This window comes from Protopterus annectens, chromosome 1.part2 (genome assembly GCF_019279795.1).
Source record: "Protopterus annectens isolate FY-2018-M chromosome 1.part2, PAN1.0, whole genome shotgun sequence".
Classification (NCBI taxonomy): domain Eukaryota; kingdom Metazoa; phylum Chordata; order Ceratodontiformes; family Protopteridae; genus Protopterus; species Protopterus annectens.
In genome coordinates, this window is record NC_056727.1 from 1075103939 (window position 1) to 1075121122 (window position 17184).

General features: G+C 42.1%; 1 protein-coding gene across 2 annotated transcripts in view; it reads right to left on the reverse strand.

Annotated features, from left to right (window-relative positions):
- The window catches only part of MSRA (methionine sulfoxide reductase A), a 1315681-nt gene that overhangs the window by 285877 nt on the left and 1012620 nt on the right, over positions 1-17184 (reverse strand). The gene's annotated exons all lie outside the window — the stretch shown is intronic.

Below are 17184 nucleotides of genomic sequence, written 5' to 3' on the forward strand. Positions count from 1 at the left end.
TCTGCCTAAGTATGGTAGCACCCTGAAAAGTGGTTCATGCAGTGGTTTTCAGTGCTTTACCTTCCCTGACTTCCACAGGGGTTGACATCAGCAGGATGTCCCATCCACCCTCTGGTAGCATCTTGCAGTTGTTTCCCTAGTCTTCATCAAGGATATCAAACTGCAGCAGTATATATTAAGTACATGCACCTCTTGCCTCTCTGGTGGCATAGACAGATAAAGCCCTGACTACTACCCAGGTTACTCAGGTTCTATTAGTGGCTTGGGTGACTGATGAAACAGCAGGGAGGGATGGATGAGCCTATTCTGGTGGAGGGCAGAATATGGACATCTCTTTTGTAAATGTCCTTGGTGGTGGTCGAGCATGTTGCTAGAGAAGGTATGGTCTGTATGATGGGAGGTGGGCCTGGCTGAGCTGCTGAGGATGCAGGATGATACACCACTTGCACACACTGCATACTCATTCTAGACCAAACCACCTTGCTACCAGGTAAGAGGAAAACAGGAAGATCATACAATAAAATCCCCCCAGATGGATGCAAAGATGTGCTGTGCCCCAGGGATGCCTATGTATCCACAACTGGCACTAACAATACCAAAAAAGATCCTGGTGGGTAAGGAGTTATCTGGTATACCTGGCATGAATGGTGCATTGGGATGCCAAGCCAGTACCAATGAAAGAAAGTATTTACTGCCATCCTTCAACCATGCCAATCCTTCTTGCCTGCGCCATGAAGCGGCTGAGCAGTTATTCAAACTTGGGTCACCTGGGCATCAGTCAGGATGTTATCCCACTATGCTACCTGCACAGGTGAGAAAATAAGACAATTTAAAGATCATAGTCGCAAATACAAAGACTTTTTACCCTCTTTGGACCCTCATTGGACCAGCCAGCCCACAGTATGTAAAACATAAAGCTGAGACCACATTCATGACATTATCAAAGTCAACATGAAAATCAGACCAGCAAAAGTGGAATATTCATATCTAAACCAATATAACACAACAAGGACACTGGGTGCATCACTGGGGAATGATTTCCTAAACTTTGTGACCTTATCTATAAAAAAGCATATGGCACTACCACATTCAGATGGGGAAGAAACACTGTGCATCAGGGACAAGACAAACTAGGCTGCAGAGGTTATCCATCATGCAAAAGATTGTTACTGGATGCATCAATACAGCAGAAATCATACGAGACAAAAACAGTCTTACAGCAATTTAATTTCAGATTGGTAAGCTGAATACTGAGTGCCAAAACTAAGCTTGTCCTTCAGCAGACAATCATTTGTCATTTTTGTTCCAAACACAGTCCCAGTTTCCACATCTCTTAGAGCTCATAGGCAAATTAATACTCACACTAAGCAGCAGGCCTTGAACATATGTAAGTTGGAGTCACAATATACAGAGTGCCTGTCACGACCACAGTACAGGCTGAACCTATGGAATCTGGGTCATCAGCACTGAGTCTCTCCAGCTACTGGTCCATTACTGACATTAATGTCAATGTTTTGCATTTCACTACAAAGGATCAGATTGATACTTGGCAGCAAGACTAATGACAGTCCCAGCCTGAAATAAACCAGATGATGACTGGTCCAAGAACTGGTTCTATCACCAATCTGGAGCAACAAATTCAAAGCAGAACAAATTTTATGTATAAAAGTGGAAGCTGCCCAAGTAAATATAGCATTCTGTGAAAGACTGAAAAATTGCATGGCAACTTAATTTGTCTTGTCATCAAGCACTTCCATTCCAAGGATATACTCAAAGGCATTACAACTTCCAGTGTTCAATTGGGACATTTTAAATTTATGTAAAAAACAAAAAGCTACAACATGCAGATACTGTCCTGCCAAGACTGCAGCAATTCCCAGCCTGTTCCAGATTAACCTTCTTTTAAAGGCAAAGCTCACAGTACGGCCCTAAAGGGAGAAGTCTTACTTTGACTTGTAGATAGCACTCTGACTCCAGATGTACATCACAAGGCAGGAAGAACCCCTGCCCAAGTGGCACCTTGCCCTCAGGCAGCATCGTTTAACCCTACCTTTGATATGGTCCTTTCATCAGATGCACCAGAAATGAACACTTTCTGGCCCCTTCTGCATGGCTCCTATTGGCCCCCAATATTCAACAAGTTAGAGACATTAATGGGTCAACAAGAACAGAGTCAAAAGGGCAGAAGGCTAACATGCCACCCCTGGTACAGCAGAATCTCATATTTGTGAAGTAATATCTGGAAAGTGTGAAGAAAACACAGAGATTATAACAATGATTAACAATGGTATACTACATAAAGACAGAGACAAAAATATTAACAGTCAAACAGGAACTCATATCAATAAAATATAACTTAGTAAACATGGAAAGCATGGAATGCCTGTCAAAAAGCAGGCAGTACACATGATATAAATTCAAAAAACTATAAGATCAAAATAGAATGCAATACAAAACCAAACACACTATTAATTCAGAGGATATCAAAATAAATTAAGTTCTGGTGAGGTAGGTCCAACAATTACTAGTAAACAACTCACTGATGCTAAACACTGCCAGAAAACTGGCCAGACCAGGGTCAGTGGCTCAGCTGCAGTCAACTACAGTATAGGTTGGGCCTTTAGAATTAAAACCTCAAACATCAAAGTACATACATCAGTTTTAGTGACACAAGGCCATGTCAGAGGAATGAGTAATATTAACTACTGCAGTGAAAAAATAAATAATGAAAACCAGTCCCTTTTATCTATAATATGGCCTATACTGATGATGAAGACAAAAATATTAATGATATCAGGGTCTCTGCAGATCAGAGCAATAATGGAAGCTCAGCAGACTGCATTAATAATTACACATTGAATGGAAAGCCAATTAGTAATCTGAAGATGGTTTGAGTGACTGCTGACACTGCAAATTTTGCTGAAAGCCACTTTCATCACTAATGGAGTTTGCATTTTTCCCAACCATTGGGTGAGCATGGAGTTAGTGCATATATAAGTTCTGGAAGAATGGGGAGTCTCCCATATGTGGAATGGAGAAGACATACTCCTCCCATGCAAAAGGCATACTTTGAGATTTGCTGAAAGTGGCTTTCAATGACTTCATTTTGTGGCACTATCATTCACTGAAATTTCTTTTGGAGAGTCAATATGAATCCCACTGAATGCTAAATGCTGGTAAAAACACACTGGATTTACCAGAACTTTCTTTTGTTGAATAGAGTAGCTGTCACAAAACTGGTACGATACATTTGTATTTCAATACCCCTGTAAGTAACTGGGCTGTGGAGTTGTGGACATTCTGCAGCTGATCAAGTTCACAGTTAAGGTATCCTAAGTTCATAGGTTGGTACTAGGCTATACAAGCCTAGCAATAACAATTCCCTGGCTATTTCTTCCCACAATATTTACTTCCCTGTGCAATGTGCAGCACATTGCAGTAGACCAATCAGGAGGAAGTCAAGGTCTGTAGGGGGGATAATATGTTTAATTAGAGTGATACTCCCCAAATGGAAACTGCAGAATTTGACATCATCTGAGATGTGGTCCTTTTGTATCAGCCAACACCAAGATTGCATAACCTGAAGGAATTCCAGCTTACCCCTATAGTAAACTATGTTTGGAGACAATATTAAAGCAAATGAATCTTAGAAGGTGGCATGTATAGACATGAGGACTTGTCCTTAAGATACTGAGATTCAAGTAGCTGACAACAGTCCAACCACAGGCGCATTCCACGTCAGTGGCTAACTTGATAATGTTACACACAGACTGATGAGGGAAGACAGGAAAATGATAACATGGACCTCTCATTCTTAAACTATCTTCAAGGGGAAACGGTGTAAAAAATAATGGGTCCAAAGTGTTACCTTCTGGAACATCACAGATGACAGAATAAGACGTAGAGCAGCTTAATGCAGGACCCACCCTGTAAACATGCATGGAAAGGTAGGAGATAAACCAGTCTGGGATCACACCTGACACAATGCAATAAGTATTTACAATTGTGTTAGTAAACTTACCATAACAGCAGATGTTCAAATGATCACTGCTGCAGTAGTCTTAGCTATACAGGTTATATCCTACCAAGGATATACAGCTGTACAGCTTCTAAAGCTCCAGGGCATCTTCCACACTCCCAAACTACCTGGCGGCTCAATCTGAGTTGACTAAAAGAAAAGTTTGGATGACAAGCCCTTCAGAGCATTCCTGCCAATAGAGAGAGGGGAGCTAGGAAAAAAAATGTCCACACCCTGACAAACACACCAAAAAAACAAGGGGGGTAGAGGGAGGTTATGGCTACTGTACCAGTATAATCGTCATACTGATCACTGCTGTAGAAGCCTTAGCTATATGGGCAGATTACCATAGCTCATTACATATAGGAAGTGGAAGGAAAAGAGTCCAGGAGCTCCTGGAGAATGGTCTTAGCAAAGCCTGATATACACCTAGCGAAGGAATCGAGCTTATAGTGCTTCGTAAAAGTACATGTAAATGACAAAGTTGCAGCTTCCAGAATACTTCTAGAATCCAACCTTGTCCAAAAATCCATAGATGATGTCAAGGCCCTGGTAGAGTAGGCCTTGATGCTGTCTGGAAATGTTATGTTGTGGTGAATATAACAAAAGATAATAGCCTTAGAGACCCATTTGGAAATGGCCTGTTTTGACACAAGCTGTCCCTTTTTTTTACCTTTATAAGAAATGAACAACTGATCTGAAGATCTGAAAGATTTAGTTCTATCAAGATATCACCTGAGTTGCCTATGGACATTCAAGGTGTCCAGAATCCTTTCTCCCTCATTTTTGGGTTCAGGAAAGAAAACTGGGATATGGATAGTTTGGCTTAAAGTAAACTCTGATTCAACTTTAGGTATATGAGAAGGATTGGTTCTCAAAGAAATGCTGTCCTTGTAGAAAATGAGATAGGGTAGACCCATCATAAGAAGGTGAATCTCATATACCCTTCTTGCAAAGGTCAGAGCAATCAGTAAAACTGTTTTCTATGTTAAGAACCTCAAGTCACCCAGGTTAGCTGGTTCAAATGGAGCAAGTGTTAGTTTCTGTAACACAAAATACAGATTCCCAAGGAGGTGCCACCTGTTTTCTCAGAGGCTTCTTATGCAAAATCTCTTTCAAAAATATTTTGATATCAGAATGCATTGAAAGAGGAGGATCCATGGGCAGACATGCTGAAATGGCCAATAAATGAACCTTGACAGAGGAGTAGTAAGGCCATAAGATAGTAAAACAGTGTAAGAAACTTGTGTGTGTGGAAGATTTTCAGTCCGTATATCTCTAGTTAATCAGTGTATATAATCAGATCAGACAATAGTAGTAGAACGATTAACTAGAGATATATGGACTGAAAATCTTCCACACATACAAGTTTCTTACACTGTTTTGTTTTTGGGCCCACTATATTGAATGGATTGTTTTGAGACTTCGGGGATACCATGGAGATTACTTGTTTTTTTTTTTGCCATAGGATAGTAACTTACACATATATTGTAAAACCAGAGAACAACTCTTCATCGATTTCAGTTTTGCCTTCAACACTGTCATCCCTCAGAATCTGCTATCGAAGCTACATCAACTGGGCATAGATGTTCATTTATGCAATTGGATTCTGAGCTTCCTTAATGAAAGGCCTCAAATGGCTCATGTGGGAGACAACAGCTCCGGAAGTATAATCTTGAACACAGGAGTACTGCAGGGGTGTGTCTTAAGCCCTCTCTTTTTCACTCGGCTGACACATGACTGCATGGGCAGTCATGAGCCGAACAGGATAATCAAATTCATGAATGACACCACTGTTATAGGCCTGGTCAAAAATGGAGAGGAGGAGGCCTACAAGAACAAGATTGATCAACTACTGCTCTGGTGTGACAACAACAATCTAGCACTGAATGTCAGCAAGACAAAGGAGTTGATTGTTGATTTCAGAAAATCTCAAGTATCACACAAACCTCTAGTGATGAAAGGATGACAGTGAAAAGGGTTTCTGGTTGGAGATTGAGTGTCTGGGCATCTACCAGAAAAAGGCTACTTTGCATCATATGGGACAAGACTGTGAATCAGCAAACAGGCTGTGGCCTGCTTTTCTTCTTTGGATTGGTGCTCACACTTTGCTTCTGGTGAGAGAAGAAGCAAGGAGTATTGTATCCCAAAAGAGTGAAGCTGTGGTGAGACCAGCATTAGTATTAGCCAGGCAGTAGTCATTCATGTGACTCCCCTCTTTTCATCATTCTTGACAAGCTAATTCTTTGTTTTCAGTAAGTACTGCTTGATTTGTTTCTAACTTCAGAGTATCTGCCTAAATACTTCCTCCTTAAATTTTCAGGGTCTACATATTAGTTTCCCCTCAACTGTTTGGCAGTGTTCTGTACAGACTCAGACACCTTGACTGACATTTTTCTTGTAAAAGCACAACTGAAATTTCTCCAATATCTAGTTGCACCGAGGATATCTACTTTGCAGTGACAAGCACTGCCCACATAGTTGCAAACCCGATACTCCTGACAGTGATTTGTATTCTTACTCCAACAGTCTAATCAATAAAAAAAGAGTCTGTTGCCATGGATATGAACTTTCTTACTGTCTCTGTTATTGGCTGGTGGATATGGGGATCCTGAGGCAATGTAGAAATTGCCTCATGTTTACTGACAACCAGTTAATTCTCAAACAAACTGATAACGGTATGTTTGAGATGTATTTACACAACATCACTGGAGGCAAAGCTGTCACATAAAAGTATTCCTAATGTCAATAAAGTTGTCAGTAGTACACATGCTGCACCCATCATGCACAATTGAAAGCAGACAAAGACCCACATATACTGAGGCACTTTCATGTAACCTTCCTAAACCACAAGACTTCCTAGACAAAGTACACATAAGAAATACCCTCAGCAGCCCCAAACACACTCTTTTAAAACAACACCCACATCATCACATAGAGCTACATCTCATGCAGCCTCTACCTCTAAGCCCATAAGGCAAGTTACCACACAATCCAACATTCTAGTCATTGGAGACTCCATTTTGAGACATAGTGATGTCCCTCTCACCAGGCTGAGTAAGGAGAAAGTTACGGTCAGTTGCTTATCAGGGGCTAGGATCCACCACATTACACATGCACTCAGGTCGTTGGGTCACAATCACCAATATGACTCAGTCATAGTCCATGGGGGGGGGGGGGGGTAAATGACCTGAGACATATCTCCCTAGACTATATAAAGAGAGACATCATAGAGCTCCCAGAATATGTGTCTCAGGCTGGCATGAGCCTAGCATTGATAGGTTCATAGGTTCATAGGTTGGTACTAGGCTATCGGCCCTAGGGCCTATACAAGCCTAGCCATAACAATTGCCTGGCGACTTCTTCCCACACTATTTACTTCCCTGGACCCTAGTCTAGCAGGGTGACTGACATGATCCCTGTGGTGAATTTCCATTCTCCCATCCAATCATCAAGGTTCCTTTTGAAGAGGACCAAAGAGGTGCTCTGCTTGACAATGTATGGGCAGTCTATTTCAGAGTGTGGGGAGTCTCTGGGTCAGGAACCTATCCCTCCAGCATGTTTTGTTTATTATGATGACAAGGTTTAGATCCCTGGAGTGTGTGGCTCTGAGGGATTGGGGTTTCTTTAAGTGTAGCATGTCCAGCAGCTCTGGGTTTGACATGGCCTTGTATGTTAAGCAGAGATCGCCTCGGAGTAGACGATATGCGACAGAGTATAGCTGGAGTTTTTTAAGGCGGTCAGTATAGGGCATCTGCTTTAGACCTGTGATTCTTTTAGTGAAGTATTTCTGCGGCCTTTCCAGTTGTTGCAGATGTCTTGAGAGGTACATACCAAATGGGGCATTGTATTCTATAATGTGTCTAATGAGGGATGAGTACAGTGGGACAATGACCTCCTTTTTTCTGGATGAAAAGCCCTCAGTGATGAGATGTGCCACATAGAAGGATTTCCTGACTGTTGTGGCGATGTGGTTATTGAAGGTGAGACCACTGTTCACCTGTGCCCCTAAGTTTCTTATCACACTTTCGGTGTTTAGTGTACTGCCACCTATGTGGTAATTCATGGGTACATGTTTTTTCCCAAAGGGGATAACTATACATTTCTTGGCATTGAGCTTGAGCCCATGGCTCTGGCACCAAACATCTGTTTCTGTAAGGCCCTTTTGTAGAGTATCCACATCATTTGGGGATTCAATAATGGCTCCCAGTTTGCAGTCATCTGCGAACTTTGTTAGCCAGAGTACCTTAGTGTTGGCCTGTAGTTTAGAGAAGTAGATGCCAAACAAGAGATGTCCCAGGACTGAACCCTGAGGTACTCCACTTGTCACTTGTCTGGAGCTGGGTTTGGAGTCAGCTACTTTTACAGTGTGGATTCTGTCAGTAAGCCAGTTGGCAACCCATCAAGTGATGTAGGGATTAATGCCCAGCTTAGTAAGTTTATCTATGATTCCAGAGTGGCGGATAGTGTCAAAGGCCTTGGCAAGGTCCAGATAGGCTGTGTGGACTGTCTTACCCTCGTTCATGGCTCTGGAGACCGATTAGAAGTCAATCAGGTTCAGGAGACAAGATCAGCCCTTCACGAACCCAAACTGGGTGGGGTCCAGTGTTTTAAGGCTGCCAGTGTCTTTGTTTATAAGTTCCATGATAATACATTCCATGGCCTTGCAGATCAGGCTTGTCAGACTGATGAAGTGGTAGTTCCTGGGATCCAAGGTGGATCCCCCCTTGTGGAGTGGGATAACTGTAGCTGTGCACCACTCAGTGGGGATGAAGACCGAGATGAGGGTATGATTAAACATGACACTTAGGTGAGGTGCCAGTTCATTTTGTAGTTCGTGTAGTACACAGCCCAGGATGTCATCCAGTCCCATGGATGCTGTATTCTTAGCTTTGGAGAGTGCGTTTTTTTACCTGTGTGGCCGTTATTACCGGAATTTGGCAATCTTCTGGTATTGAGATGGGCCATTTAGGGGGTGAGAGGGGGTGAAGTTGGCACTGAATCGATCTGCCAGGATATTGGCAATATCCTTGGGATCAATATATTTAATGCCATTCTGTTGCAGCTCAGAGCAGATCTGAGCATTGCCATTTAGATTCTTGACATAGTTATAGAATGCCTTGTGGTTGTCTTTGGAATCTTTGGCAATTTTATTTTCGTAACTAGCTTTGGAGGATTTTATGAGGGATTTCAGCTTCTTACTGAGGCTGGTAAGGGAGTTTTTTTTTTCCTCTTTTCTGCAACAGTTTCTTCTTTTTGTTGTAAAGTTTGTTTATGGCAGGGGACCACCAGCTTGGCTTCCTTTTTTTGGAGGAGAGCATCTTGGTTCTGTTTGGGATGGCACAATTCATGCATGAGTGGATGTGCTCGTTCAGTGCCTTAGTGTACGACTCAGCAGTCGAACTTTCAGTTCCCGTCTGCATGGGTGTCATGAAGTTTGTAACTTCTGATTTGAGTAGCATGAAGTTGGCTTTGGAGAAGTTTTTTATGGAGGTTTCCTTAGTGGGGAGTGGGGGTGGGATGTGGATGTTAAGGGTGATTAGCTTATGGTCTGACCTGACCAATGAGGGGGTGACCATAGGTGTGGAGCATCGATTTCCCATGTTGGTAATGACCAGGTCTAGGATATTGGAGCCCCTGGTGGGACTATGGATTAGTTGATCCAGGGCATTGGAATTTATGAATTCCAAAAACCTTTGGGCAAAGGTGTTGGTACACGAGTAGTTTTCCCATTTAATGGAAGGGTAGTTGAAATCACCCAGTATTAGGGTGTTTGGTTGTATATTAATATTTTCCAGTATGTTTAGAAAGGTCTAGTGAAAATCTTGGGGCATGGTGGGGGATTTGTAGCAAGCTACAATTTGGATTGCAGTCTTACCTAGTGTTAGTTGCACCTGGAGAATTTCAGACCCATTGTGTTGGGCAACTAACCTGGTGGTGTGAATATCCTTGGTGAATATGGATACTCCTCCACCTTTAATGTTTCGATCCTGGTTTGACGGCCGAAAAGTGTGGTAAGAGTTGTAGCCTGGTACTGCAGGGGTGCTCTCTGGAGCCTTGATCCAGGTCTCAAGTTACTGCACAGATATCGATGTTCTCCATTTTTAGGAGTGCCTTGAGAGAGTGCATTTTGAGGTTTAGATGTCTAGCATTGAGTAGCATTGCCTTCAGATTTTGCATTCTTGTACCTGTTACAGTGGTGGTTTTGTCCTTTGAACTTTGCCTACAAAAGGCACTATAGGGGTGTTAAGAACCTTTGCCAGTAACCTGAATCCCAGGGGTGACAGGTGCGGACCATCTCTGACAGAGCATCGTGGTTTGTCAATCATGTCATCCCAGACAGACAGATACTGGATCCCCTTTGAATGACACCAGAAGCTTAGCCAATTGTTGAAGTCAATCATTTTGTCCTTATATTGTGGTATTATTCTGAACGAAGGCATGATGCTACTCAGGGCTAGGGTCATACTTGCCTGGGCCACATGATCAGAGAGCTCTTCCATGTCTCTTTTCATGTAGTCCAGGGAGGTACGTCTCAAGTCATTCACTCCAACATGGACAATGACAGAGTCATATTTGTACTTGTTGTGGAGTGACTTGAGTGCATGAGTTATGTGGTGGATCATGGCACCCGACGACAGGCAGCTGACTGTAATTTACTCCTTGTTCATCCTGGTGAGTGGGACATCAGTGCGCCTGACTATAGAGTCACCTATGACTAAAGTGTTAGGTATGTTGTCTTGCCTTAGGGCTGTTGCTGGGTGGCACACTGGTGTTGTGAGCTATGTGACACTTTGGTTGTGATTGGTGTTTGTTTGCATTTCAGCTTCAGAGGTCCTTGTTGCTTGTGCAGGTTACAGTTAAGGGCCTCTGCATATGTAGATTTAATGTTGCTATGTGTGGATGTTGATGGTGTAGTGCAGGTGTTAACCTTCTCCTCTTGACTGTCTAGCGCAATCTTGGGTGGAGAGAGCTTTGCTTCCAATTTGGCTATGTAAGTGCATCTCTCACAGGTTGTAATGTTGGGTGGTAGGAGGAGAGGGTTGTCTGTGTACATGAGGCAGTTGCTGCATTGCCCCAGTATGCCCAGATTCACCAGGTGGACAGGAGAAATGAACGGAAGCTGACCCTTGGACATGCCTGGTTTGGTGCTTTTTTTGAAAAGTACAGGAGCTGTTTTCCCTTACCTTAGCAAGGTACTTTACAATTACAGGCTGTTGAGTGCATATGATTAATTTCTCCTTATTAATAAGGAGAGTTGAGTGATTGTATCAGTTTAAGGCTTCCTAGTGCTTTTCAGCAGGTATTAGAGCAAGTGCTAGTCACAGGGATGTTTAAAGGTAAGACGAAAAAAAAATGGTTCATCCTACACACTGCAGTATGCACTAGAGAAGTTAGATGAGAAAGTAGGTAACTTAGGTTTTACCTGGTTAAAAAGTTAAGTTTTAGTGGAGAGTCACTATTTTTAAAACAGCAAGATAGACTGAAAGGGGATGATCACTTTTGTATTCCAGTACTATGGAATATAGTAGAATGGCCAATAAATTTAAATAGATGAAGGGGAGTGATTTCACAAAATGATAATTTAGTGCTTTCTCACACAAGCCAGTGAAAGCAGAGAGGAAATGAGATATATGGTCAAATTAACATAAGAGGCAGGCAACTAAGAAAGACAGTGGTATTTAAGAACATGACAGTGACAAGGTGGGGGGTGGGGAAAAAATTCTGCCAGACTCACAAGTGACAGAGCTGTGGGGTCTTTTGAAGTTTTAATATGCAGTTAAAAGCAAAACACAAGGTAAAGAAAACAAATCACAGCACTCAAAAATATAAAAAGGCAATAAACTAATACAAAATACAACAAATAAAATGCAAACCAACCTTTCCCTCACAGCAAAGTGTAGCAGAGTCTGGGTGAGCCTTTCAAATAAAGCTCTCAAATGTTTTATTTTACCCCTTAAATAGAAGGTTTAGTTCCTAGATCCACAACCCTCAGTTCACAAATGATTAACTAAGTGACCTCTTCTGTCTTATGTATGAGTCCTTAAGTGATCGGTTCTAATTTCTGCCTGACTCACAAGAGACAGAGCTGTGGGATCTTTTGAAGTTTTAATATGCAGTTAAAAGCAAAACACAAGGTAAAGAAAACAAATTACAGCACTCAAAATATAAAAAGGCAATAAACTACTACAAAATACAACAAATAAAAAGCAAACCAACCTTTCCCTCACAGCAAAGTGTAGCACAGTCTGGGTGAGCCTTTCCAATAATAATGAGCAGCATTTTCCCTTCTCCAAGGATGATGCCACAATATGAACACAAGAGGATTGACTTTAATAATTGGATTAATTTCTGGTGTCATTCTAAGGGGGTGCAATATGTGTCAGCATGGAAGGAGATGATCAACAGACCACGCTGCTTTGCCAGGGATGGTCTGCAACACTCCCCTCTAGGCTTTCGACCATTAGGTAAAACATTGTCTTCCCCATAGTGCCTTTTTAGGCAATGCCAAACTAAAAGTACTTCCGACATAGCAAATCAAAACCAAGAAAATCTAAAGGTATTACTACTCAATGCTAGGAGCCTAAACAAAAAACTCCACTCCCTGGAAGCTGTCTTTACCCTAGAAAATGCTGATGTCTGTGTGGTCTCCGAGATGTAATTTAAAGCCACGGACAGCACACCAACAGTGCAGGGTTATAATGCCTTCCACACATTTAGACCAGCTACTTCACAGGCAGGGGCTAATAGTGGAGGTGTCTCTATTTACATCAAAAATAAATATACTTCAAGGCTGGTCAAACAAGACAATGCACTTGAGCTGCTCCATGTTCAAATTACCACAGGTAAAATCCAGTACCACTTCCTTGCAAGCTATAGGTCCCCCTCTATGACCCAGGAAACCCATACCATGTATTTAAACTTATTAGAAACAGTAACCATCCAACCCAATATCATATTCATGGGTGACTTTAATTACCCCACTATTAACTGGGAATCATATACAACATCAAACGTTCATGCACAGAGATTCCTGGATTTTGTAAACACAGACTCCCTGGACCAGATAGTCAATACACCAACCAGGGATGCAACCATACTATATCTGGTCCTGACTAATATCTGCACACCCCCTACTGTAATGCCTTCCCTGGTAAGGTCAGTCCACTAAATGGTCTTCTTTGAAGTAAAAATAAAACCTGGACCTCAGCTAAACTGGGAATATTCAGGAACTATTCTAAGGCTAACCTCTTGCAGAACACTTCTGCCTCTGTAGAACTGATCACAGAAACCCTGTACAAGCATGTTAATAGTTGCATAGAGTAAGCTTAACCCACCAGGAAGAAGTACAGAACTAACTCAAAAAACAAGCCACCCTGGTGGAATCACAAAATCAAGTCAGATGTATAACAGGAGGAAGAAAATCATGGCAAAAATTAGGAGATGCAGCACCCCGCAGGATAAAATCACTCTCATTAAACTAAACAAACTCAGAGGACAAATAAAGTCTACCAAAGCCAAATTTGAACTAAGTTTGGCCTCCCAGGCCAAGGACAACCACAAACCATTCATAGGTAGGGACTAAGCTATTGGCCCTAGGGCCTACATAAGGCTAGCCAAAAAGATACCCTGGCTTTCACCACCCAAGAAAGTTATTTTCCTGTGCCCCTGTCGAGCAGAGCCACAGAAGTGATCCCCGGGGTGAATTTCCTATTTCCCATCCAATCATCAAGATTTTTCTTGAAGAGTGCTAATGAGGAGCTTTGTTTGATATAGATAGGTAGTTTGTTCCAGAGTATGGGACATCTCTGGGACAGGAATCTATCCCTCCAGCCTGTTCTGCTTATTGTGGTGACAATTCTTTAGCCATATCTGCAACTGCCAAGGCAATACACAGTTGTGTGCCGAGCTCATTCTGAATGGAGCCACCTAAACTGAGCCAGAAGATATAGCAAACCTCCTGGATGATACATTCAGCTCCAACTTTACCCCTCTCTCCCCCTCAACCTTCCCTCAGGAAATATCATCAAATATAACTCCCTCTAACACTAGAGAACAGGTCCTTAATGCTCTATTGAAGACCAAGAACACTGCATCAATGGGCCTAGACAATATCCGAGGATGCCTTCTAAATAGCATGAAACATGACCTATCAGGGCCTCTGGAATTACTACTTAACTGTAGCCTCCAAACAGGCTTTGTGTCTCATGAATGGAGAAAGGCAACAGTCATCCCTCTGCACAAAGGTTGGCCATCTACAGACCCTGGAAACTACAGACCCATAAGTCTCACTAGTCGTATGTAAAGCCATGGAAAGAATTATTATGGAGATGATCAACAGAGATATAGTAAACATCCAGACACTAAACCCAACTCAGTTTGGTTTCGTCAAGGGCAGATCATGCCTACTCAAACTGGTGGACTTTTTTGAGAAGGTCACCAAAGCAATGGATGAGGGCAAAATCGTTCACACTGCCTACCTTGACCTGGCTGAGGCATTTGACTCAATACCCCACTCGGGCATTGTTGACAAACTCAAGAGGGTAAGTACAAACCCATATGTCACCTGGTGGATAGCCAACTGGCTCACAGACAGGACCCAGGACATTAGAACTGGGGTATCCACCTCTACAAAGAGGCCAGTCACAAGTGGAGTCCCTCAGGGAACTTTCCTTGGACCGGTCCTTTTTGGCATTTACTTCTCAGACGTCAAGGCCAATATCAGTGGTCTCTGGCTGACTAAATTTGCAGATGATTGCAAATTTTGAACTGTCATTGAATCTCACACTGACACTAATGTTCTCCAGGAGGGCCTGACACAGACAAACAACTGGTGTCAGAGTCATGGACTAAAACTAAATGCCAAGAAATGCATAATAGTATCCTTTGGGAAGTCATCCATCCCTGGTAACTATCATATTGACAACACACCCCTTAAAGTTGACCCAGTAGTCAGGGACTTAGGGACACACACAGATAGTAATCTAGCCTTTGATCATCACGTGTCTACAGTGGTGAGGAAATCATTCTATGTTGCTCAACTTATAAACAAAGGTATGGCATCTAATTCTAGGAAGTCATTGTTCCACTGTATTCAACATTCATCAGACATATCATTGAGTACAATGTCCCCTTTGGTATGTACCTAACAAGACATAGCCAACAACTGGAACATCCACAGAGGTTCCTTACTAAAAGAATACAGGGCATAAGTAATATATCCTGTGCAGACCACCTCAAGGCCCTATCCCTGTATTCTGTCTCTTACAGGCTTTTGAGCGGAGATCTATGCCTGGAATACAGGGCACTGTCAGACCCCACTCTGATGGACCTCCTGCATATCCACAAAACAAACACTACCAGAATTACCTGTTCTAAAGACTTAAACCTTGCCTGTAATATAAACAGGACCTGCTGGAGTGATCGGTATGTATACCAGAGACTACCCCCATCCATGTGAAGCAGAGTTCCTCTCTAATCCAGTTCAAGTGCCACTTGGACAACTGAATGGGAAACCGAAATTCATCCCTGGTATGGCACCTATGTCTCTGATGCAAACAGGTAACCTGTAAATGGTTCATCTCCCAGGCCCATGTTTACACTTGTCAAGGGTATCAGAACTTGTCAGACATTTGGGATGCATGGCTAAGATTAAAAAGGCTCTTGTGGTCATTAGCCTAGTAAACACCTATGAACCTAAAAGTAGAAAGTTCTTGGGTGTTCAAATCACGGAGAGCGTACCCAGGTCCGTCCATGTATCCAGCATAGTCAAAAAAGCTTATAAACACTTGTACTTTCTAAAAAAACTTAGGAAGGCAAAATTATCAAGCTCCATTCTTCAGAAATTTTACAAGGGCACCATTGAAAGTGTCCTGACCAACAGCATTACAGTCTGGTATGGGAGCTGTAACAATCAGGATTGGAAGGCTCTCAAGAGAGTTGTAAGGCCAGAAGAAAGAATCATTGGCACCTCCCTTACACCTCTGGAAGATCTACAGAAATGCCAGTGCATTGACAGGTCCAAAAAGATTTCCAGTGATACAAAACAACCTGCCAATGGTCTGAGCACTCACTTCTCCTCAGGCAGGAGATGCAGAAGCCTGCATTGTAAGACCACCAGACTAAATAACAGTTTCTTTCTGCTCTCCATTAGACTGTTGAACTCTTGGGAAAAACGAACCATGATGTCTGTTACATAACTAGCCTGTTAAGTGGCTTATTTTATGGATGTGCAATAACCAAGTGCAATACTAAGGCAGCTCACCTACCACACTGAAGGACTGTAAAGTGCAATATACAAACTGTGCAATAATTCATTCTAATCATAGATATGCTGCTATTGTTTTAATTTAACTTTGACAATATTACCATCACATTGTTCCTTGTCTTCCTTGACTCCTGTTCTGGGATGGGTGTGGGTCACTGCTGTCCTACTTTGCTTACTAACTGCTACTTATTAAATTTCTACTGTGGTATTTTATTAATTTCTCTCTGTCTATATGTGCAACTGTTTCCTGCAATGAGAACAAGGCATTGTAATTTTGTTCAGCTACAATGCTGTGTATTTCTGAAAAACAATAAAGTTTTATTTGACTCTCTTTGACTCTTGACTCTAACTAGCCCTGAATGGGTGCTGGTTATATCACTGGCACCAACTAGAAAACATTTCCATTTGCTAATATAAGATTTTCTAACAATAGGCTTTCTTCAGATTAGAAGTCCTGGATTTAGGGATATTTGTTGTCTCCAACAAGTGAATTCTCTTTTGACAAATCCCAGCACTGGATTCTGAAAATACAATGGGTGATGGTGCCAGGACCAAAGAGACTTAAAATACCACTGTATTTGTTCCATGTGGCGTCTTACCAGGGGTATCATGAGAATCATAGAACCCATGAGATCTAAAATCACAGTAATTGAAGTCTGAGTGGAAAACCCTAGAAATAGATCTAGATATAGATCTATTTTTTTTCCCTGTGGAAAAAAACTCTTTGAACTGTGGTGTCCAATTGACATTCCAGAAATACAACTTGAGGAGGAGTCAAGACAGACTTTTGAATGCTTTCTTGGAACCCCAGAATGTGTAAGATATCTCTCACCCAAGAGAGAGATTTGTGACATTTTGCAAAAGACAGTGCAAACATAACCAAGTCATCTAAATATGG